Source organism: Gossypium hirsutum, chromosome A06, assembly GCF_007990345.1.
Source record: "Gossypium hirsutum isolate 1008001.06 chromosome A06, Gossypium_hirsutum_v2.1, whole genome shotgun sequence".
NCBI lineage: Eukaryota > Viridiplantae > Streptophyta > Magnoliopsida > Malvales > Malvaceae > Gossypium > Gossypium hirsutum.
In genome coordinates this window covers 113,992,079-114,015,316 of record NC_053429.1, presented here as the reverse complement: position 1 = coordinate 114,015,316, position 23,238 = coordinate 113,992,079, and the positions used below count along the sequence as shown (strand labels likewise).

Genomic DNA, 23,238 nt, shown 5'->3' with positions numbered 1-23,238 from the left:
AATAAATAAAAAATCAGATGAGAGAGCCACCTCATGAAAAAGACAAGAACATTACGTGTGATCCATTGCAGAAGAGGATAAAGTATGGACAAAATTTATAGATATAATCTTGTACATCCCCCATACGTCACGGCTCTGTTCAGATCATAGGCCGAAAAGGCCTCCGTCTGTCTCAGTCCTCTACTTAAGGTACTCTTCTCTCTCTCCTTCCACATCAACTTTAACATTTTACTTCCTCTCTCTACCTTTGTTACTCAAGAAAAAGCAATGTATTAGAGATCGAGTTCATGATGAATTATTAAAAACCTTTCCTCTGTTTTTGTATATATTTCGGTTGGATTTTGAAGGAAACTTCTTTTTTTCCTTTTTTTTTTGTGTGTAATTGCAGAGATGGGTTTTTCAAGGAAAGAGTACGAGTTCTTGAGCGAGATCGGATTGAGTTCTGGCAATTTGGGATGTTTTGTGAATGGCACCTGGAAAGGAAGTGGCCCTGTGGTTTCTACTCTTAATCCTGCCAATAATCAGGTTCTATTTTTTAGAATGTTTTGTTTTTTCATGCTGGATAAGATGGGTTTATTATTAATTGTGGTGAGACTGATGGGATTGTCTTTCTGAGAAAATAACATACATTCAATCTCATCGTATTTTTCCGACTTGGATCCTCCTCTATAAATCTTTAAAATAAACCAATGTTAAGACTTGCGCTTTTATGGAGTGGCAGTATTCTTGGTTTTAATTTTTAGCTTTTACTCATATGCTGTAGGTTTTCTTTTATTTTTGTTTCTGCATTTTAAAGATATTATTAATGTTTTACAAACACACTTGCTAGTTGCTGAGTACTAAACTACTTGATCCAGGCATTTAGAAACTATTAGTTTCTTCACTCCTATAATTTTAGTATTATTTAAATGTTGCTTTTGCAGAAAATTGCCGAAGTTAGTGAGGCTTCCATCCAAGACTATGAGGAAGGGATGCAAGCTTGCAGTGAAGCAGCAAAGATTTGGATGCAGGTAAGATGGACGGATACCATACTCTTAAACTTAATATTTCGGTTGGAAATTTACATTTCTTAATGCCATTTTTACTTCTCTGAACCTTTTATGCTTTATTTATTGTTTCAGGTTCCAGCCCCTAAGAGAGGTGACATAGTTCGACAAATAGGTGATGCATTGAGATCCAAACTACAGCAGCTTGGCCACCTTGTTTCTCTTGAGATGGGAAAAATTCTTCCCGAAGGAATTGGGGAAGTTCAAGTATGTAATGCAGCCTTGTCACTGTTATCACATTGGTTTCTTTGCATATAATATGTCATAAGGCAGCCCATATTGAACTACATGAGCCATTCAGCATTTGGTTGAGTTAGTTTAAATATTTTCTTCAATCTTCACATGACTCAAGAGAGAGGTACTTTTTGTTGGGAATCTGTCAATTTCTATTTTCTGCTAAAAATAAAAGAAATTCTTTTATTAATAGTCAAAGCAATGCGGCAAGGAGACCTTGCTTCTAGACTTAAGGTTTTCACTGTGTGTAGTTTGAATTCACCAAATCTTGTAACAGTACTATTTTCTGATATTTCTCTTTTACAGCAACTACTTTCCTTTTTCTTTTATGATTTCCACCATTCATGGAGATCATGAAATTTTTCAAGAGTTCTTCTGGAGTGGCAATGCTGTAATGTACTAAGATGTATAAATGTTATCAAATCGCAGGTGGAAGATTGTTAGTCTGCCATATCTTAGGCGTTTTTGTTGTTTATCTCATTCTGTCCCACATTAGTTTTCATGATAGGATTTCCTGTCAATTCTGTTGTTTTACTGGTTCATTGTCCAAATCTGTAAAAATGCATGAAAATTATGCTAACCATAACTATATATATAACTATATATATTCTTTACCTATGTAACTGTAAAATGCTAATCTTGCAGGAAATCATTGACATGTGTGACTTTGCTGTGGGTTTAAGCAGGCAATTGAATGGGTCCGTAATACCTTCAGAACGTAAGTGCATAAGTCCATTAGTCATCATTACTTTATACATCCTCTTGTTTTTGGTTTCTGGATTGCTTGTCTGTTTATGAACTTGTGCTGAATTAGCTTTTGCTGGAATGTTGAAATTTGCATGTTTACTGCTGTTGGTGTTTTCTTATCTATAATGACCGCCATTAGTTTGGATTTTATGTTAAATATAGTACAAAACTGCTACTGATATGGTACAATTTAGTACAGTAATATATATATGTTTGTATGTATGTAGATATAGATGGTAGGAATTTGTCCTAAAATGATTGGTTCTGTTGTTAACAGGTCCAAATCACATGATGTTGGAGGTGAGCTACTGGTTAAACATTTTTAACTTGGACTCTTAGACCAAGTCCGAGAAGAAAATTGATGTTTTGCTCTTGTATTCTGGGAACAGATGTGGAATCCCCTTGGAATTGTTGGTGTAATTACGGCATTTAATTTCCCATGTGCTGTTCTTGGTAAGTTGCATTTCCTTTATTTATAAACTAGGCATTTTTGCTGCAGGAAGGCTTAAAACTTTTCTGGCATAACTGATACCAGAATGGCTCTGTGATTCTTTTTATATTGCTTAGTTTTGTTGCTTCTGGGATTTTATTTAATTGGATTCATATCTATGGACCAACGTTTAAGATAATTGATTTCTTCCTATTAAGAATTTGTCTTAATGATAGGCATTGAATCAAATTATTAACTGAACTTTCTGTATTTTGATAGTTCTACTTACAAATTTTGCATTGTGTAGGATGGAATGCCTGCATTGCACTGGTGTGTGGAAACTGTGTTGTTTGGTAAGGCTTGATGTCAACGTTTTACCAATTATTATGTTTCCACTTTTTTGGGGAATGTTGAATCCTTCAGCTCATATATATATTCTTAGTGGGTCCATTATGCCTTTTCTAATCAATTGTAAATTCCAGTTATATTTGCTTATAGAATCAGGTATATCAAGTACTATGCCTTTTTTTGTTGACGATGAATTTTCTAGGTTCTCATTTTCAGTGTTGAATTTACCATTTGGCATTTATTTATAGCTTTTATGTGCTTGCTTCCTTTGATGGAACTTCTAATCATGCCGTAGTAAATTCTACTGATTTAGTTCACACTAATAATTGTATGTACTTCATTCCTTTCATTGAACTATAAATTGGTTCAATGCTGTTGTGCAATAATGAGATATTTACATTGGAAGATCATAAAAACTTTGATGATTCCACATCTTCTATTGATGTGTTGGCCATGGTGATTAGCAGTGTATATTCTATGAGATACAATCCGATTGCATAATCTGATTTCCTTGAAAAGATTTCTACTTAATAAGTTTGTCTTCATTAGTTAGCATAATTTGCTTTAAACAGATTTAGGTTCTCTTTCATATATTAACTTACAAAAACTGGTATGAATTGTAGGAAAGGTGCTCCAACCACTCCTCTGGTTACAATAGCAATGACAAAATTAGTGGCTGAAGTTTTGGAAAAGAATAACTTACCTGGTGCAATTTTCACATCATTTTGTGGCGGTGCTGAAATTGGGGAAGCAATTGCAAAAGATCGACGCATTAATCTGGTTTCATTCACGGGGAGTTCGAAGGTACTTCTATCCCGTGCCTATTTGATGGAATTATGTTATTATTTATTGTATTTGGAATGACAGAATAGGATGTTGTATATTTATGTTGTGGCTTACTAATTTGTTAAAGATACATTTCAAATCTGATGTTTTTGCCTATCAATGAACAAGAACTTTTATCTCCATATCTATTAGATACATGAATACTTCCATTACACTAATATTTTAATTTATATTTCAAATTCTACCTGCAGGTGGGTGTAAAAGTACAACAAACAGTAAATTAGAGGTTTGGTAAATGCTTGCTTGAACTAAGTGGAAACAATGCAATAATTGTCATGGATGATACCGACATAAAATTAGCTGTTCGGTCTGTACTATTTGCTGCTGTTGGTACTGCTGGTCAGCGCTGTACCACATGTCGTAGACTGGTACTTTTTAATTAAGTGAATCTTCTGGATTGTGATAAATAAATATATATATTTATATTGTCTTTAAACCTGCCAACGATTTTCCTGTTTTCTGTTTGCTTGTATTGAAGCTTCTTCATGAAAGTATATATCGGACTGTAGTTGACCAGCTACTTGATGTGTACAAACAAGTTAAGATAGGGGACCCACTAGAAAAGGGTACCTTGCTTGGGCCATTGCACACTTCTTCTTCAAGGAAGAACTTTGAGAAAGGAATAGAGATAATCAAGTCACAGGTGCGTTCTTTATTTATTTGTAGTTTCACTCTTAAACAGTGTTCAACCCATGTCTAAGGTTTCTCCTATCTTCTATAAAAATACCTTGACTTGAAGCTTGAATCTAATTTTTTAAGAATTCATTGGCACAATCTTTCACATAACTTTTATGGGTTCCATGGACTTGCATGAAATGTTCTGAAAGACATCTCATGGTGTTAAAGCAGATGACTGTATTTATAATCTTACTTTGTGCATTAATGAATATCTGTAGCTTCAATGTTCCTAATAAGATCCCATAAATTGTTGACTTTCAACATTGTTTGGCTACCTTGAAACTCCCAGCATGGAGGTTAATGTGCTGACTTTATGTATGGTTTTGTTTGATGAACCTAGAAGCTGACGTGGTCAGAATTTCAATTGATTCATATTTTGGCTGTCATGACCTTATTCTATCTTGTGATGCTTCCCAGGGGGGAAAGATTCTTACTGGTGGCGGTATAATAGAGTCTGAGGGGAACTTTGTGCAGCCCACAATTGTTGAGATTTCTCCGGATGCCGATGTTGTTAAAGAAGAGCTGTTTGCACCAGTTCTTTATGTCATGAAATTTAAGGTCGCCTTGTTTTTCAATATTCTAGGAGACACTTTAAACAAAGTCTGTCATGTTTTAGTGTTATGCAATGAGCTGCTGTCTGAAAGCTTAACTAATTTTGCAGACTTTGAAAGAAGCAATTGAAATAAACAACTCTGTTCCTCAAGGATTGAGCAGTTCCATCTTCACTAGTAAACCTGAATTCATTTTCAAATGGATTGGGTGAGTCTCTCTGCCCGGTGTCTCAATAAGTTATTCGATTTCTACTCATTCAAAAGCTTTCTTACTAATCAAAATATGTGCATTAACAAGATGAAACTTTAGGTGGTTAGTTAATATTGCTATGGAATTATGATATAGAAACCTTTCTTCTCACATGCAGGCCACAAGGAAGTGACACTGGTATTGTCAATGTGAACATACCAACCAATGGGGCTGAAATAGGTGGTGCTTTTGGTGGTGAAAAGGCCACAGGAGGAGGCCGTGAAGCTGGCAGTGATTCTTGGAAACAATACATGCGACGGTCAACCTGGTAAACATGATTATGAAGTCCAATGCCTTGTTTATTCTTTTTTCTTTCATTGCTATATACTGAATACGTGTGATATAGAAAGACGAGACCAGCATTTTGGTTATCTTCAAAAGTGGGGTTTTGGTGTTTGATATTCTTCCATTAACATTCTCTTTGGCAGCACAATAAACTACGGGAGTGAGTTACCGCTGGCCCAAGGAATCAATTTCGGCTAGGAATGCAGACATGGTTAAAGCACAACCGTTTTCACATAGCATTGAACTTCTCTTTCGCCCATCTTTTAACTCTTATTATGTACCTTTGAAATGCAGGGTGAGGCGTAAGGAAACAAATTTGCATTCCTGCAAAATCAACTCCCAGACCTTTTATGCTCTACATATAGGGTGGGATTTGGTTCACATAATTGTCGCTGAAAACCATGAATAGTAACATAATAATGAAAAGAGGCATAATGAAGAAATCAATGATTCCTGAAACACACTTTGTTACGAAAATCAGGTGTAGTGTGTGTGCTGTAATAATTCTTATAATAGAAGCACATTATTGATCTTGTGTCATGGGTTCTAGCCCCGTGACACTTGCATCTTCTTTGGCTTTTTCGCGTCTTATTCCGAAACTTCTCGTTTTAATATCAATTCTACGTTTCTTTTACTGATTCTTTTAGTTTCTTACGCATTTGCATTACTGTCAAGTCTCATCTAAAAGTGTCTGGGTGCCATTCTACCTATTTGGAGTCTAGGTAGTAAATGAACTTCTCTTGTTTTAATATCAATTCTACGTTTCTTTTACTGATTCTTTTAGTTTCTTACGCATTTGCATTACTGTCAAGTCTCATCTAAAAGTGTCTGGGTGCCATTCTACCTATTTGGAGTCTAGGTAGTAAATGAACTGAGCTTGAATCAATATCGCATTTGTTTCTTTTAAGCCTGTTCTTTATGTCTACTAAATGTTTCATAATTTTGTGTTTAATTGTTAAAGATTATGTAGCTTTATTGAATGGAGAACATTAAACGGACAATCAGATATGTTATTGTGCAATTAAACATTTGTTCTTCGTAAAAAGATTAGCTTTAGCTTAATTGGCATTTTTACCGTTACAGCGGTCAAGAGGTTGTAGATTTTAATGTGTTCTTTCAATCTAAAGTTAAAAATTGAGGGTAAAAATAGGCATGGTATGAAAATATTAATGAACAATAGATATAAACCGGTTTAACAAATTATTTTTACTTTTAGGTGATAGATAGAAGAACAACAAAATATAAATGCTAAATCATATTATACAGGATCGATCAATACAAGATGTAGAATTTGAATTTGACATTTTTTTCAATTTGGTATTCAAAATTTTTTTGGTGCAATTTAGTATTTAAATCTATTAACTGTTACATAACTTAATGGTGTTAATTTTTTTATGAGGTGACACATATAGTCAATGTATGACTAACACAAGATAATATGGTTGACATATGATGTTATTATAATTTTAGAATTTCAGACGTGGAAGATACATAATTCTTTTTATTTTTTTTAAATTTAAAACTAATTTTCTTAAATGTATTTTGAGAAATTCTTAACAGAATTTAATCACTGAAAATAAGAAATTATTTTTTTTCATCCAAAGTTAAATCTTAATACAACAAATCATTTATCTTCTTCGGTTTTCTTTGCAATCAAAGAAAGGAATCAAATCAAGTGAACTTTACAGGTCTAATGATTCTCTTTATTTGAATTTCTTTTCCTTTTTTATAAACATTTTTGAATTTTTTATTTATGATTTTTTTGTTAACCATTGAAAGAATAAATTGTGTTTTATTATTAAAGTATCAAGTTTTCAATATTTGAAATCCGAAATATGTTATTATTTTAAACAGTGTATTGTGATTGGGTTAAGTTCTTTTTAATTTTAAAGAATTTGATAACCAATTAAGAATTCTTTTTTTATTTTCTTTGAAAATTGTTTTATGAGTGTTCAAAATTGATTTGAGGGTTCAAAAGAAATATCTAATTTGGGTATTTTTGTATTATTCTTTGAAACCAAGTTGAGAGATTTCAAATTTGATTTCATGCTTTGATAGCTTTTCATTGATATGGTTCAAAGTTATAATATAATTTGGAACTCATTTTGATTTTGAATAATTAGTTTATTTTAATTTATTTGGCAGCACACTTTTAAGGTATTTGAATTTTTGGAGAGTGCACTAAGAAGATTGAGATTCTGACTATGATTGTAGACTAAGTCACGAACAATATTTTTTTTATTTGAAATTTAATATACATATGTACTGCATATATTGTTATTGTTTTCTGAAACTCATGTTATTGTCATTTACAATTCTTTTATGTGATATACAAGCCCTGATTTTGGTTTGGCAACAATAATTGGGTGATATTTGAAGAACATGAATTATGGAACCACTTTCAAACTCATGTTGCGTTGCCATTTGCGTTAAATATGTATGTATGTTGCTTTAAATCGCGTATCAAATATGTATGTGATTGTCTTAACATGTGTCAAATCAGGTTATTGTTTGACTTAGAAATTATATATGTAGATTGGTGTCATTTGTTTTATATATGTAATTCATATGTATGTGTTTGTATGCAGCTTGGTTGCATACCTAAACATGGATTTGATTAGTGCAACAACTGATCTAGACTCTAAGTCTTTATTGCATAGTATGGAAATTGAAATTGTAACAGCTCGATTTTGGGGCTAGTCAGAATAGTGATCTCGGGACCACAAATCCGAAGTCAAAAATTATTTTATTATTAAAATAAGTCATAGCATGTTTATTATAGTGCATGAAAAATTTGGTAAAGAAATTTTAAAGTTTGTGAGCCCAATTGCGAAAAAAGACTAAATCGCATAAAGTGCAAAAGTCCTAATTTGATAGCTAAAGGTGTTATTTTATTAGAGAATCAAAATTGGGGGATTTGAAAGGGCAATTAGACCCTTAGAAATAGAGTGGCCGGCCATAGGAGACATATGTGGTCAAAATTTTCAAATTTGGTGGGTTAGGTGACCAATTTTGACTAAAATAGAAATAAAATAAAAGAAGGATGATATCACCCTATTTCCCATTTCTTCTCCACCGATTTTTTAGCCATTGAAGGGGGTTTGAGAGCTTAAAAATTTTCAGCAACTTGAAGCACTCACAAGTAAGTGATCCTAATGGCTTTTCTTAAATATTCTTATACTTTTAAGACCCTTGAAGCATGAGCTTTCAAATGAGAGTACTATTTTGCAAAATGATTAAGAGTCTAGGGTTTTGCCATGAAAGGATTTGTGATGTTTGCTGAGTTTTTATGGAAGAAAATGAGTCTTGGGTGTCTTATAAACAACTTTTGTGAAAGGTGTTAGCATGAAAACACCTAAAAGGTCTAATGTGCATAAGTTGTAAATTAGATAATAAATGTGTGAAATAGTGGGAATTTGGAGTTGCTATAAGAGTCAAAAAGATTCGGCTAGTCTTGAGAAATAAATAAATTCGACAAAAGTCGATTTTCGGGCCTAGGGATAAAATGGTCATTTTGTCAAAATTCAGGGGCAAAATGGTCATTTTACCAAATTTGTGAATTGTCGATTGCTTAATTTTATTTAGTGACTAAATGAGTAATTTTTGCTATTTTAGATCTAGAATTTCCAAATCCAAATCTAGACCGGGGGAAAGCCAAGCAACCGACTAAATCGACTAGTCGCCACATTTTGTAATCCGAGGTAAGTTGTATGTAAATAATACAACTACATTGTCAATGTATGTGTTGAATTGTACTTGAATTTAATATAGCATGAATTGCTTGATTGTGGAATTGAGAAAGCAAGATGATAATAGAGATAGCAAAGTTCTCGTTTGAACCTAGGAAATAAATCGGATATTCATGCCATGACATATGGGTTATTGTGAGCTAGTGTGAGAAATGTCTGGGACATGCATCGACCACATGATTAGAGCCAGTGTAAGACCATGTCTAGGACATGGCATCGACATCAAGACGAGTGCTAGTGTAAGACATGTCTGGAACATGCATCGGCTACGAGATGATAGTTAGTGTAAGACCATGTCTGGGACATGGCATCAGCACCTTACCCTACGTTTGAGGCTAAGAAATATCCTATAGCATTCTGAATGGTTCAACGGAGAAAGTTTTGATTTCTAGTTAATGAGGAAAGTATAACCGTGTTGTGAGTGGTACAGGTACCTATTTGAGATATATGAGATATAAGCTCGATATATGCTATATGAGATTTATATGGATAGTGATGAGTAAGTTATGTTTGTACCTACATTTTGTGTTATGAGCACGTAAAGGAATTGTGAAATTGTTGTTGTATATTTTTTTATATATGCAACTTACTAAGCTTTATGCTTACTTCCTCTCATTTCTTTTTCTTATAGTGCAGCCTAGTTAGCTCAAGGAGCAAAGGAAGTCAGAGATATCGATCACACTATCAATTGAAGCATTTGGTATAGTTTGATTTATATTTTTGAATATGGCATGTATAGGTAGCTAGACTTGTGTTTTGTGTTGTTACTAATTTGGCCAAATATGTTGGCTTGAGATAAAATTCCTTATTTTGTATTAAGCCTTGAATGATGGCTAATATTCATTTTGATATATGTAAATGGTGTTTTGTTCATGGATGAGTAGAATGTACAAATGAAATGTTGTCTATTGTGGCTGATTTTATTGCATAAAATAGTCTTGTACTGGTTTTGGTTGTTTTTGTGTAAGTAAGGGTGGCAAAGAGGCTTGGTAAATAGCTTGATTTTTTCCACACGGGTAGACAAAGAGGCTTGGTAAAAACCTGGACATTCTGTTTCTGACGTCAGCAACCCCAAAATGTCACGCGGCCAAGGCACACGCCCGTGTGCTAGGTCGTGTTATACACACAGCTGAGACACACGCCCGTGTCTCTGCCCATGTGTTTACTACCATGCATACTGACTTGTGTTTTGTGTTGTTACTAATTTGGCCAAATATGTATGACACACGGCCAGCCCCATGGGCGTGTTGTCCAGCCGTGTGTCCCCTGCACGTAAACATTTCAAGTCAGTATGCATGGTAGTAAACACACGGGCAGAGACACGGGCGTGTGTCTCAGCTGTGTGTATAACACGACCTAGCACACGGGCGTGTGCCTTGGCCGCGTGACATTTTGGGGTTGCTGACGTCAGAAACAGAATGTCCAGGTTTTTACACACGGGATAGGACACGGGCGTGTCATGACCGTGTGAGGGACACGGGCCAGGGATACAGGCATGTGCCAGGCCCTGTGAAAACCCCTGTAGGTGTGCATTTAGAATTAATTCCACACGGGTGAAGGACACGAGCGTGTCCCTATTTTGCTTAGGTCGTGTGAGACACACGAGCCATCAACACGAACATGTTGGAATGGTCACACGGGCGTGTTGCCCCTCTCATACGGGCGTGTGCCCTTGTGTCAAATGACATTTTTCTATAGTTGGCAAAAAGACTCGGATTGGTCATGAATGATTTCCGATGTGTGTTTTGGGCCTTGTGAGCCCATATTAAGAATATATTGATAAGTTTAAGAAAGTTTTAAAATTTCCAAGTCATGAGTACTTGGAATTGGTTGTAAGTGAGTTTAAGTGAGGTAATGCCTCGTACTCTGCTCCAGCGAGGATTTCGGGTATAGGGTGTTACAGAGATAGGTGATTTAAGTCAAAAGAAAAGGAGTGATATAGAGACAGGTGGGGTTGGTGGGGCTAATTATTTTAGCGGTATAAGGGTTAATTAAAATAATATAATTAAGTCCCAAAGTTTAGAGAATGATGAAGAGGAGGCCCCTAATGGTATAGAGGAATTAGAGGGTGGGTCTAAAGATGAGGATGAAGAGATAAGAGGGATTAAGGAAAAATATAAAGCCTTTAAAGAAATAAAAATAAAGAACTAATGGATGACCTTCAACTTGAACTAAAATTTGAAGACCTCACTAGTGAAATTGAGAGGAATGAAACAAAACGTAGGAAATTAAATGATGTAGAAGCATATTTTGGTAGGCTTAGTAGAGATGATAATGACTATTTGGGGGGTAGTTAAGAAACTGATTCAGATGGTGAGTTAGCTTGTAAGAAAGGGAGAAATGTCTTATTTGATACATCGACTACAATACCTAAATTCCATATTGGAATGAGTTTTAATAATAGTACTCAGTTCAAGAATTCTTTAGCAACTTATGCTATAGCTAAGAGTGTAACAGCCTGTTTTTAGTCAAATTGGAATAGTGGTTTTGGAACCACAAATCTGAGGCCAAAATATTTATTTTATTATTATTTTAATGTTTACAGCATGATTGAATGATTGTGTGAAAGTTTCGTTTAGAAATTTTATCGTTTGAGTGTTTAATTCGACAAAAATGACTAAATCGCATGAAGTGCAAAAGTGTTGTTCTAATAGTTAAAGGTATTAAATAGTTATGGATTATTAAATGGAGGTCCTTATGTTGTAATTAGCCCATTAATAAAATGAGCGGACATTCTTGGACATTGTTTAAATGATTTTTATGTTTAATTAATAAGATTATTTATGTAATTTGGAAATTAAAGGTTAATTATAATAAAACAAAATTTTGTATCATCTTCCATTATCAATTCTTCCACCGAATTATCAAAGATTAAAAGCCATAGGAATGAGCTAGGGTTCGGCTACTTTGGAAGATCAATTGATCAAGAAAAGCAAAATTTGGATCTAGATCGAGGGAAAACTAAAGTTATCGACTAATCGACCTATTTTGTCGTTTTCGCATCTAAGGTAAATTCGTAAGTAATAAGCATTGATATGATTATATTTTAATTACTTTGATATTGTGTGAATTATGAATTCGACTCTATGAATACGTTCGACGAAGATTCGGTGTTGAAAATCCCAGTTGAACTTTAGGAATATTATAGGAGATACATTGATTTGGCTTCGGGCCATGTTATTAGCACTTCGGGTGTGAGTTATATTGATTTGACTTTAGGCCATGATATTAGCACTTCGGGTGCAAGTTACATTGATTTGGCTTCGGGCCATGATATTGGCACTTCGGGTGCGAGCTTTATTGATTTGGCTTTGGGCCATGATATTAGCACTTCGGGTGTGAGATATATTGAGTTGGCTTCGGGCCATGATATGAGCACTTAGTGTGCGAGACTCCTAAGTATCCGATTTCTATTCCAAATGGTTCAATGGGTATATGGAAGATGTGAATTGGTGAGAAATAGATACGTATCGGTACAAGTATGTACAGAAAATTATTTGAGCAATGAAATCAAAGGAAGTTGTAATCTTATGATCAATTATGTGGTTAATTCCATGTAAACTTGATGTTTAATGTTTTAATGCAATTTGAGTTACTTATTTAACAATGTAAATGAATGGTGAAATTTGCTTAATTATTTCATACGAGCTTACTAAGCTATAAAGCTTACATTGTTTATTTTCCCATGTTTTATAGTGATTTCTAAGCTAGCTCAGATTTGGGGATCGTTAGAGACTACATCAAACTATCAAGCTATCAATTTGGTATTTTTAAGCTTATGTTTTGGTTATATGACATGTACAGGATTATGGTCATTTTGGTATAAGGTGATGATGAATTTGGCCATTTGAATTGGCTTGTAAATGTTTATGTTTTGGATTGTATATACATAGCCATGTGAGTTAGCTTATATTGGCGATGTTGATGATGTATAAAAGTGTGCAAATGACCTTTGTTTGAGTTTAGTCATTTTTTATGCTTAAGTAAGTAAATTTTGATATGAATTTGGATGGCATATTGTGGTAGTTATGTTTGGTATAGGTTGGTGTTGGAAATGATATAAAATTATGTTTGATTTGGAATTGAATTATATGTCTATTGATGCTATGTTTTGTGCCATATGAGTTGTCTAGGTGTGCCTAAGTTTGGGTGGCAAAATGGCTTGGTAAATAGCCTATTTTTGTCCACACGGGCAAAGACACAAGCGTGTGTCTCAGTCGTGTGTGATACACGGTCATGTACACGATAGTGTGTCCCCTGGTGTTGAAATTAAAATCAAGTCAATATACTCCACACGGCCTCACACAAGGGTGTGTGACTTGGCTGGACGTGTGAATTTACCGTGTGGCATAAGTCAGTATACCCTACAAGTTTGGCACGGCCTAGTACACGGCCTGACAGATGGGCGTGAATGGCCATTTTTAGGGCACACGGGCATGTGTGTTGGCCATGTAACCCAAGTCAGAGAGTTACACGGGGTTAGACATGGGCTGGGACATGGCCATGTGCTCCCATTTCGAATGTCCACACGGCCTGTGACATGGGTGTATCTATGGCCGTGTGAGAGACACGGTCGGGCCACACAGGCGTGTGTCCTTTGTTTTGAGAAAAATTTTCAAGGTTTCATAAAAGTTTCCTAAGTTATTGGCTTAGTCCTGAACCATTCTCAAAGCATGTTTAGGGCCTCGTAGGCTCGTTATAGGGACATTGTTCTTGAGTTTGAATAATGTTTTCATGATGTGAAATTATATGTCAATTGAATGTTTAAATGTTTTATAAGTTCAGTAATGCTCCGTAACCCTATTCTAGCATTGAATACTGGTGAGGGTGTTACAAAGAGAGTTGATATTAAGTACATTAAGAATGAGAAGTTTAGGACCAGAGCAAGTGTAAATCTGTTGGTTGTCCTTTTCTTATATATGCTGCTAAGGATAGTACTGATGGATTTTTCAAGATTAAGACCTTTGTGAAATGTTCTGTGACATTTTGAAATAGTCGAGCCAGCTATAAGTTTGTTGGAAGGAATTTTGTTAGTAAGTTGAGAGTGCTACCTCAATTAAAGCTAGTTCAGATATAAAGGCTTGCAAAAGAAGAGTTGAAGGTAAACTTGCAAATAAGTGTATTTGGTAGATCTAGGGCATGAGCCTTAGAAAAAAATTAAAGGTAGAGTGAAGTTTGAGTTTAACTGTTTGTATGCTTATGCTTTTTCTTTAAGAAAGACAAATCCGATTGCTATTATAGAGCTAATGGTTGAGCGACCTACTATTAATTACACCTTAAAATTTAAGAGAATGTATGTTTTCTTTACAAACTTGAAAAATAGGTTTAAGCAATTTTGTAAGTCCATTATATGTTTACATGGATGTTTCTTGAAAAGGGTTTTTACAAAGGTGAGATTTTATCGACTGTGGGTAGAGATGAGAATGATCAAATATACCCTACTACATGGGTTGTTATTGAGGGAGAGAATAGGGAAACATGAGGTGGTTCCTTGAAAATTTACAATTGGGTCTACAATTGGGTGATGGTGATAGATTCACCATAATGAGTGATATGCAAAAGGTTTGTAGCACCCCTTACTTGGTCCAGTCGTTGGACCCAAGCTATAGGATGCTACCACAAATAACAAAACAATTATATACAAAATTAAAATTCAAATTCAAAAATTTAAATTAACAATAACACGTATCATAATTAATGTATAACATGATTTACGAACCTATCCGAGTTTCACTTGAGCTTATGAAAGCTTTAAAATAAGTCTGGAATCAAATAAGGACTAATTTAAAACTTCTACAAAAAGAAAAGATAATTATGCAAAAGAAAAAAGGTCACATGGCCGTGTAACTCACTGTGCCCATGTAAGTAAAAAAGCCCAATTTTACCATAAGTCACACAGTACCTACACGACTATGCCATCAGCTTGTGTCTGTCACTGATTTGCCACAAATCATAGTGGCAGATTCGATACTTTTTAGCACTTAACGTACTTGTTTTCTAAGCATTTTAATATGTTTTATTTCAGTTTCACACTTTTTAGTTTATGATTAAAATATTACAAAATAAGCCTTTTTTACACATTATTTCGAGTTAATTAACCTAACCAGGCCAATATCGGCCTTAAGGTGGTTTTAATGAGTTACATGAGTGTGTAGGACACCTAATTTTAGGCCCAAGAGCATCAGGAATGGAAGTTGAGTCGTAACACAAGCTTTCAGAGTTGCAACACAACTGAGCTAACAAAGAAAATCATATTCAAAGTTGTGTGTCGTAACAAACAGAAGCTTGTGTCACTACACAGGTGTGACGTGAGACCAAAAATAAGCAAGGGTGTTTCTGTCCGTACAATATATCTTTTTATGTAATTAAGGCTGGTGTTTACCCTAATTAGGGATGCTAAACTCTCCTTGAAATAGCTAAGTTGTGGAAAGCTTTGGGGACTTTTTGCCATATTAGTTTTAGGATTTATTTTATTAGATTTAGGTTAGTTTAGGTTTTAGTTTACTTTTCTAAACATTTTTATTTCTTGTTCTTCGGCTTGGATTCGATTTGAATTGAAGTCTCTACAATCTTAATATTTCAGTACTCTTCTTTTATTTTTTTTTATTTTTGCAAATGCCAAGATCTCGAGCACTGTTAAAGGATTTTGCTTTCCGAGCACTCCACGATATTATATAGACAATTTCTACCTTTTTGCTTTTATATTATTTTGTGTTTTTGCATGATTAATTTAATCGTAGAAAAGAAAGCTTTTGAGACGATGAGTGGCTAAATCTTTAGGGAGATTAATGAGTGGATGTAGGAGTGATTAATGAAAGAGTTAGGGTTTTTCTAATAGGATTAATTAATGTAAATACATTTGTTCTTAAACACTAGGCTTGACGGTCCTAGGAAGTAATATAGGTAAATGGATTGAGAGACAAGGATATTGAGTAAATCGTGTATTTATCCCAATCAGGAAAGTGAGGCCAAGAGGTAAGTGTGTACTCGTTGACCAGTTAGGCAATAGATGCCAAGAGGTAGTACTGTCTAGGTAATAATTAATTTTCTCAGAAAAACCCTAAGTTTGAAGTTGATTACAACCACGGAAGCGAGTTAGTCTTCTATTTGTTATTCGAGTGATTTTTGGTTGTTGACATTATTTGCTTAGTTTTGAATTTTAATTTTATTTATTTATCTTAATCTTTATTATTGATTTTCATAATATGATTATTAATAAGTACTATTTAAACATATTGCTGTAGATAATAATATTTTTATATTTAATTCAACCTCTCTTGGGTATGATCCTTGGAATACTTCCCAGTATTCCGTTGTAACACAAAACCATATTACAATTTGACATGTTTGCTTGTAAATACCACACTGATTATATATATATTTGCATGATTTATACTCAAAACGTTCGCACGTTTGGAGGAAATCAAGTTGTTAGCGACATTTTCGGGGAGGTTTTAGTATTGAATCTAAATTTATTTTTCTGCAGTTAGTAGGATAAATAGGAACATTAAAAACTATAGATAGGATATTTACTTTCTTTTTTGTTTATTAATTTTAAATTTACTAAAAGTGCCAAAAATATTTTTTTTCCAATTTCAATTTATGACTCGAAGTAAAAACACTCAAATTGAGCCATATCCTGATTTGGAGAGACTGTTGAGATGCAACCATCAATCCAATGCAAAACGATCCACCTGTTGTAACTGATTTACCTCGAGAGAATCCTTTACTTTATGATCCACTCGAACCATAAGCTAGATCCAAGGAGAGCTACTGATGGCTCAAAGAACATTGCGTGAGTATGCACTACCAACACTCGATGATGTACGAGGCAACATTGAACGATTGATGATCAACGTTAATAATTTTGAGATAAAAAAGACAATGATTCAAATTATCCAAAATACATTACAGTTCTGAGGGAACATGATGGAGGATCTGAACAAGCACTTGAAGTGATTTCTCCAGCTATGTGACACATTCAGATACAACAGGGTAACTGATGATGCAGTGTGTCTTCGATTATTTCCCTTTTCTCTATGTGACCATGCTACTGATTGGTTAGATTCATTAGAACCAGGTTCCATTACTACATGGGACGAATTAGCAGGAAAATTTTTACATAATTTTTTTTGGATTAGTAGATCCATTCAGCTTCACCGAGATATTGCCAACTTCAAGCAATTTGAATATGAAAATTCATATAAAGCTTCGAATCGATTCAAGTCACTATTGAAAAAGTGTCCCTATCATGAAATGAAAAAGTGGATCCAAATGCAAATATTTTATAACAATTTAGACAACAATCTAACATCGGCTTTGGATGGAGCATCCGAAGGTGCTTTAATGAACCATACATATGAGCGAGCATTTGATGACATGGCTATGAACTCGTATATATAGCTGATAAACCATAAATTATACATATTTTTACCCCATGTTTAATGCATTTTACGAATGATTTCTCATTAGAATTGGTGAATTCAATGCTCCTGATGCTTTAATTTCATGTTTTATACTTAGGATAGCATAGGAGAGCGAAAGGAGCCAAAAGGGGACAAAACGGACCAAATCGATAAAATGACACGGCCTAAGCCTTGCCACACGGGTAGCTCACACGCCCGTGTCTTTCGAGGGTGTAGACCAAGGCTTTCACGATTCACACGGCCTGGCCATTGACCCACACGGCTGTGTGCAATTTAACAGATCGAACACAGTCTGGCAATCACGTCACACGGCCGTGGCACACGGGCGTGTCCCTGCCGAGCCCAAGTTAAGTCCAATTTGGAAAAGGCCTCTTTTGAGGGCTTCTAGGCATTCCAAAGCCTATAAATACACCCTAGAAGAGGAGAAAAAGGGAGAGAAAGAATAGGGAGTAAGGAATTACTCTAAGGAAACTGATTGATCCATCTTAGAAGCCGGATTCATCATCAAGACTGAAGATCTCTCCTCAATTTCCCTTTAGGAGTTTTGAGTTTTCTTTATGTTTTGTATTCTTTATTCTTCTGAGATGTTTTCTTATTTAGTTATGAATTAAAACCCCTAAATACCTAAGGGGAATGAAACCTAAGACGAATCTTGTTATTATTTTCTGAATCGTATGATAAATATTTAACTTGTTCTTAATTATGTGTTCTTAATTCTTGTTTTGATATCCTAGGATACCGATTCAAGACATGCTCTTATTTGAAGGAGGAATAGACCCTGTCTAAGAGTACTTTTTTCATAATTAAGCAGAGTTTATTGCGGGCCTAGAAATAGGGTGACAAGATTTTGATGGATTAGGGTGAAACCTAATAAGGGGATCCATAGATCGAGTTAATGCAACCCTAGAGTGTTAATTAGAGAAAAGTCTCGGTTATTCAATCTAGGGATTAGACGTTATTAGTCTTGAATAGGGATAATAACATAACTTAGGGATCTCTACGGAACAAGTTGAATGAATAAATCGTCCGGTTCGGAGCTAGAATAACAAGTAAAGTCTAGGTGGATTTTTCTTTAGGTATTGTCTCAAGTCAATCGATTTTCCCAAAAGCAATTCCCCAATTCTTTTCTCTGTGCGTTCTTAGTTTAGATAATTAGTTAATTAAAACAAATAAAACCCCATTTTATTCTTAGGCTAGATAATAAAACGATAGTTATTACTAGTACTTTTGGTTCCCTTGGGTACGATGTCCCGGTCTTGCCATTACTATACTATTGTTCGATAGGTGCGCTTGCCTTTTCTTCGTGATAATAGTTAGTCTAGATTTGATATTCATTATAAATATTTATTACTTATTACGAATCATGCGATCAATGGCCAAAAGAGAGGTTCACTTACAACCAAAAACCACAAGCGACAAAAGCCATCCAAAAAGTGGATGCTTATCAGGTCATTTTAAAGAAGTTGAACCGATTGGAAGCGACAGCTAAACCGACCATTACAGAGCCAACCCAACACTTCGAGTAAAACTCGAATCATCAACCAGATGAAGTTAACTACATGGGTAATAGGGGAGGAAATCCCTATTCGAATACGTACAACCCCGGTCGGAAGGATCATCTGAACCTAAAATAGGGAGGATCTCAAGAAGGCGTAAATCAAGTGAAAAACTGAGCAATTCTCCCTTTCCAACCTCCAAATATACAAAGACCTCAAGATCGATCCATGGGGAACAACCATATTGTATGTGGTCAACGACTGATAAGATAGAGGGAGAGATCTAGTCAATGAATATGGACATCAACAAGTACAATTTGAGTGTACTTTAACTAGAAACACATTGATAGATTTCAAAGAAAGTATCCAAAACCAAATGAACCAAATGATAGAAATGATGAGCAACATGTAGAGACAAATTGGTACTAGAATCCCGAGCAATACGGAGAATGTTCTTCAGAATGAGGGAAAGGAGCATGTAAATGCTATCACTTTGTGATTTGGTAAGACTCTTAACGATATTAAAGCTCCTTTTCAAACAGATGAGGATTTACAAGAATCTGTCAAGGAACCCATGGACGAAAAGAAGCATAATGAGCCGATCAAACAAGTGATAGAACTGGTGGCTGAGCCAGTAATAAAGAACTCCACGATCACGAAAATACCATTTATGTCGAGGATTGAGGACAAATGGAAAAGAGATGAAGTGAATTTTGTAAGTTTCTTCAACTTATTAAAATCTTTTAATGTTAATTTACCATTGTTAGAACTGATCAATAAAATACCAAAATATGTTAAGAGAAATTAAGTCTAGGCATAAAAAGATTTAAAAATGAGAATAAATTGACATTGACGCCTCTTTTAGTGCTATTATTGCCAAAAAGATACCCTATAAATTGAAAGATCTAGGTAGTTTTACAATTCCTATAGAAATAGGGGACATTTATTTTAGTAAGGCCTATTGCGATTTAGGAGCCAGTATTAATTTAATGCACAAATCAATTTATAGAAAACTCAGATTAGGGGAGTTAAAGAACACTTCAATAACACTACAGTTAGTCGATAGGTCTTTAGTACACCCAAAAAGTGTACTTGAAGACGTATTGGTTAAAGTGATGAATTTTATCGTCATGGTCAATTTTGTAGTCCTTGAGTTTGAGGAAGATCAAGAGATCCCCATACTATTGGGTGGACTATTTTTGGAAACTTCTAGATCAACCATTATCACGAGAAAAATGAATTAACAATAAAAATCGATGGTGAAATAGAAGTGTTTAAATGTGGCAAAGATTCCCAAGATGAGGGATTAGAAAAACAATTAAGGAATGGATGTTTTGCATTGTTCTATGTAACCCCTAGTTGCCTTGATTGAAGGTATGTTTTGAGTGTGATGTGTGTAGGAAAATATGGTCTGAAGGAACAAGAAAATTATAAGGATCCAAACATAATAGACCTCCAATGGACAGAGTGCGATGATTGAAAAAGGAATAAAAAGTTTACGCCAGATAGTAACGGGTTACCAGACGAGTCCGGTAGCCACACTTAATTTTAATCGTCGCAAATTACCTATTTAAATATGTAATTTTGTGATTTCTGGATTTTTGATAATTGTAATTATGAGTTTTAATTTTTATTAGGATAGGAAATAATTTAGTTTAAGACTTCCTCTATATGCATAATAGCCCAATCCGCCACTCCTGGGCCTAGCCCTAGCATCGTCCCTCGACGCACTCTTATACAAGCTGAAATAGGAAATAACTTTAGTAAGTTAATAAGAACTTAGTCAAATAATCATTAAATACATATTTCATAGTGAGATAATCATTAAATACATATTTCATTATATCAAAGCGTGATAGATGCTTCGCATGTGCTTCATGTGTCCTTTAACTTTTCCTTATTCCTTCTGGCAGTTACTTCACTAAGATTTCCTTTAACAAAATGTAATTACTCTTTTCTATTTTATACATTTACCTTCCTTTCAGTGTCTTTAAGGATTTATCTTCCTTTCATATTCATTAATCCTTCACTCTACTAGGCTCTAGATTTGAGGTCCAAACTCAAATGACCGTTTCTTACTTTTGACCGTACTATACTTACAATCTCATCACTTTCTATGTCCCTTTTTAAAAGCTTATCTTTATATAGTCCTTAACCACTTTGTTTTCCTTATTAGTAGACTTAAAATCTTATTTTGTATGTTCTAATTTTACCACTAATTTTGGGCAAGGTAGACTATGCCAGTACTTCACACAGAGTTCGTCTAAATCTTCATTACTTAAAGGTACTATCTATACATGACTATAACACATATCTCGGATTCTCCACCTATTTTGGCACCTTTAATGTTTATTTCATGACACTATGTAGGGTTCTCCAATCATTTAGATACGGTGTCTTTCTTTCAGAGTTTGCTAGATACTCAGTTCTTTCTACTTGTCCCATACGTTATCTCTTACACTTACCACACTTTTAGAGTCCTATCTTTACTCCGCCTTCATAGGACCGTTCATGTTATTTTTTTCCTAATTCCTTACCTGCCATTTATTCAAATATTTTTGTGAAGGCATTTCTTCATTTAAATAGTCGTAAAGGCTTCATTTGTATTTGCTACAAGGCCTTTCCTTTACAGAGTTACCACCAAGGCATCCTGTCCTTAGTTTGCAGCTCAAAGGCATTCCTTTTTAGATATAGCTTGAAGGCTTCTTTTACAGAAATTGCCACAAAGGCTTTCCTTTCTAGAGTTTGTCATAGAGGCTTTCCTTTGATAGAGATTGCCGTAAGGGCATTTCTTTTCTAGAGTTTATTACAAAGGCTTACCTTTCCAGATTTTTGTCACAAAGGTTATCCTTTAACAGGTTCACCATAAAGGCCTACCTTTCCAGAGTTTTGCCATAAAGTTTGTCCTTTAACAGGTTTGCCACAAAGGCTTACCTTTTCAAAATTTTTTCACAAAGGCGTCCTTAAAAAGAGATTACCAGAAAGGTTTTTCTTCTTCTAGTGATTTAGGTAATAGGAATTTTTTTAGACTCACACTTAGTGAGGTTTGCCCCTCATCGTCCAAAGACACAGAGAGAACTACACTAGGTTATAATCTTCCTTAAATTTTCCCATATGATGCCATAACCCACCAGTTGCGGTCTTACATGATATGGTATTCGATCGGCTGTTTAACATCACAACAATAATGTGCAAGCGTACATTTTTGATGCAATATAGTAGATAGATATGAGTTTGTCGGATATCAATCCCATGAAGATGGTTGTCTTTTGTCTATCAATGTTAGTGTAATAAATAGATAAAAACGAGATAAACTGTGAGAGTAGTTGTCGAAGCAATAACTTGAAAACAATAAGATAAAATATGATAATGATAACCTGGGATCCCTAAGTGAATATTCAACAAAACACTAAGTGCTCACACGATATAAAAGGATAGGTGATTGTCGATGCATTAAATTGTAATGGATATCTTACCAAGCTTAACTTTTATATTTAATCTAAGACTTAAACATGCACATTAACCTCACCTTCTCAGTAAATCATCTTGTTTTCATCATCTTCAACTTAAAACACATGGAAACCCTAGAAGAGAGAAAAGAAACTTTCAAGGCCTAATTAGGTAAGTTATCTTGTCCCGTTCTCAGTAATTTTGGTATTTTTAGAATCGGGATAACTTAATCTCTCTATTGAGGGATTAATTTAAAAATTTATCAAGGAATGAAAATGGTTCATGGATGTATTATGCTGGAAATTAGATATTTATGGTAGAAAATGAAATATTATTGATAGATAAACAACTTTTACAAAGTGATTTTTGATGAAAACATGATTTAGGGACTAAAATAAAAAGTTGTAAAATTTGATGAAAATTTTTGAAATTCTATGAATACATGTGCTGGAAAATTTGTAATGGGGCCTTGGTTAGGTTTGGAGTAATGAGTAATTTGCACAAGTTTAATTTTCCGGGCATAGGGACAAAATTAGAATTTATGGAAAAGTTAGGGGTAAAATGGTAATTTTACCTAGGACATAAATTGAGTCCATTTAAATATAAAATGTGTGAAATTGATGATTAAATTCATTTATATAGATCCAGACAACACTAATTCGAGGTTAGATCAAGGAAAAAGAAAAGATTTCAGATTAGTAA

The 23,238-nt window shown here is 34.5% G+C and overlaps 1 long non-coding RNA gene and 1 pseudogene across 1 annotated transcript; both read left to right on the top strand.

Annotated features, from left to right (window-relative positions):
* Positions 1 to 216: 216 nt before the first annotated feature.
* LOC107962271 (aldehyde dehydrogenase family 7 member B4-like) lies at positions 217 to 6,049 on the top strand (annotated as a pseudogene).
* A 3,011-nt stretch (positions 6,050 to 9,060) lies between these two features.
* LOC107963489 (uncharacterized) lies at positions 9,061 to 10,072 on the top strand. The gene is made up of 2 exons (XR_005928689.1): positions 9,061 to 9,116; positions 9,801 to 10,072. It is a non-coding gene; the product is annotated as an uncharacterized lncRNA (long non-coding RNA).
* The last annotated feature ends 13,166 nt before the right edge of the window (positions 10,073 to 23,238 follow it).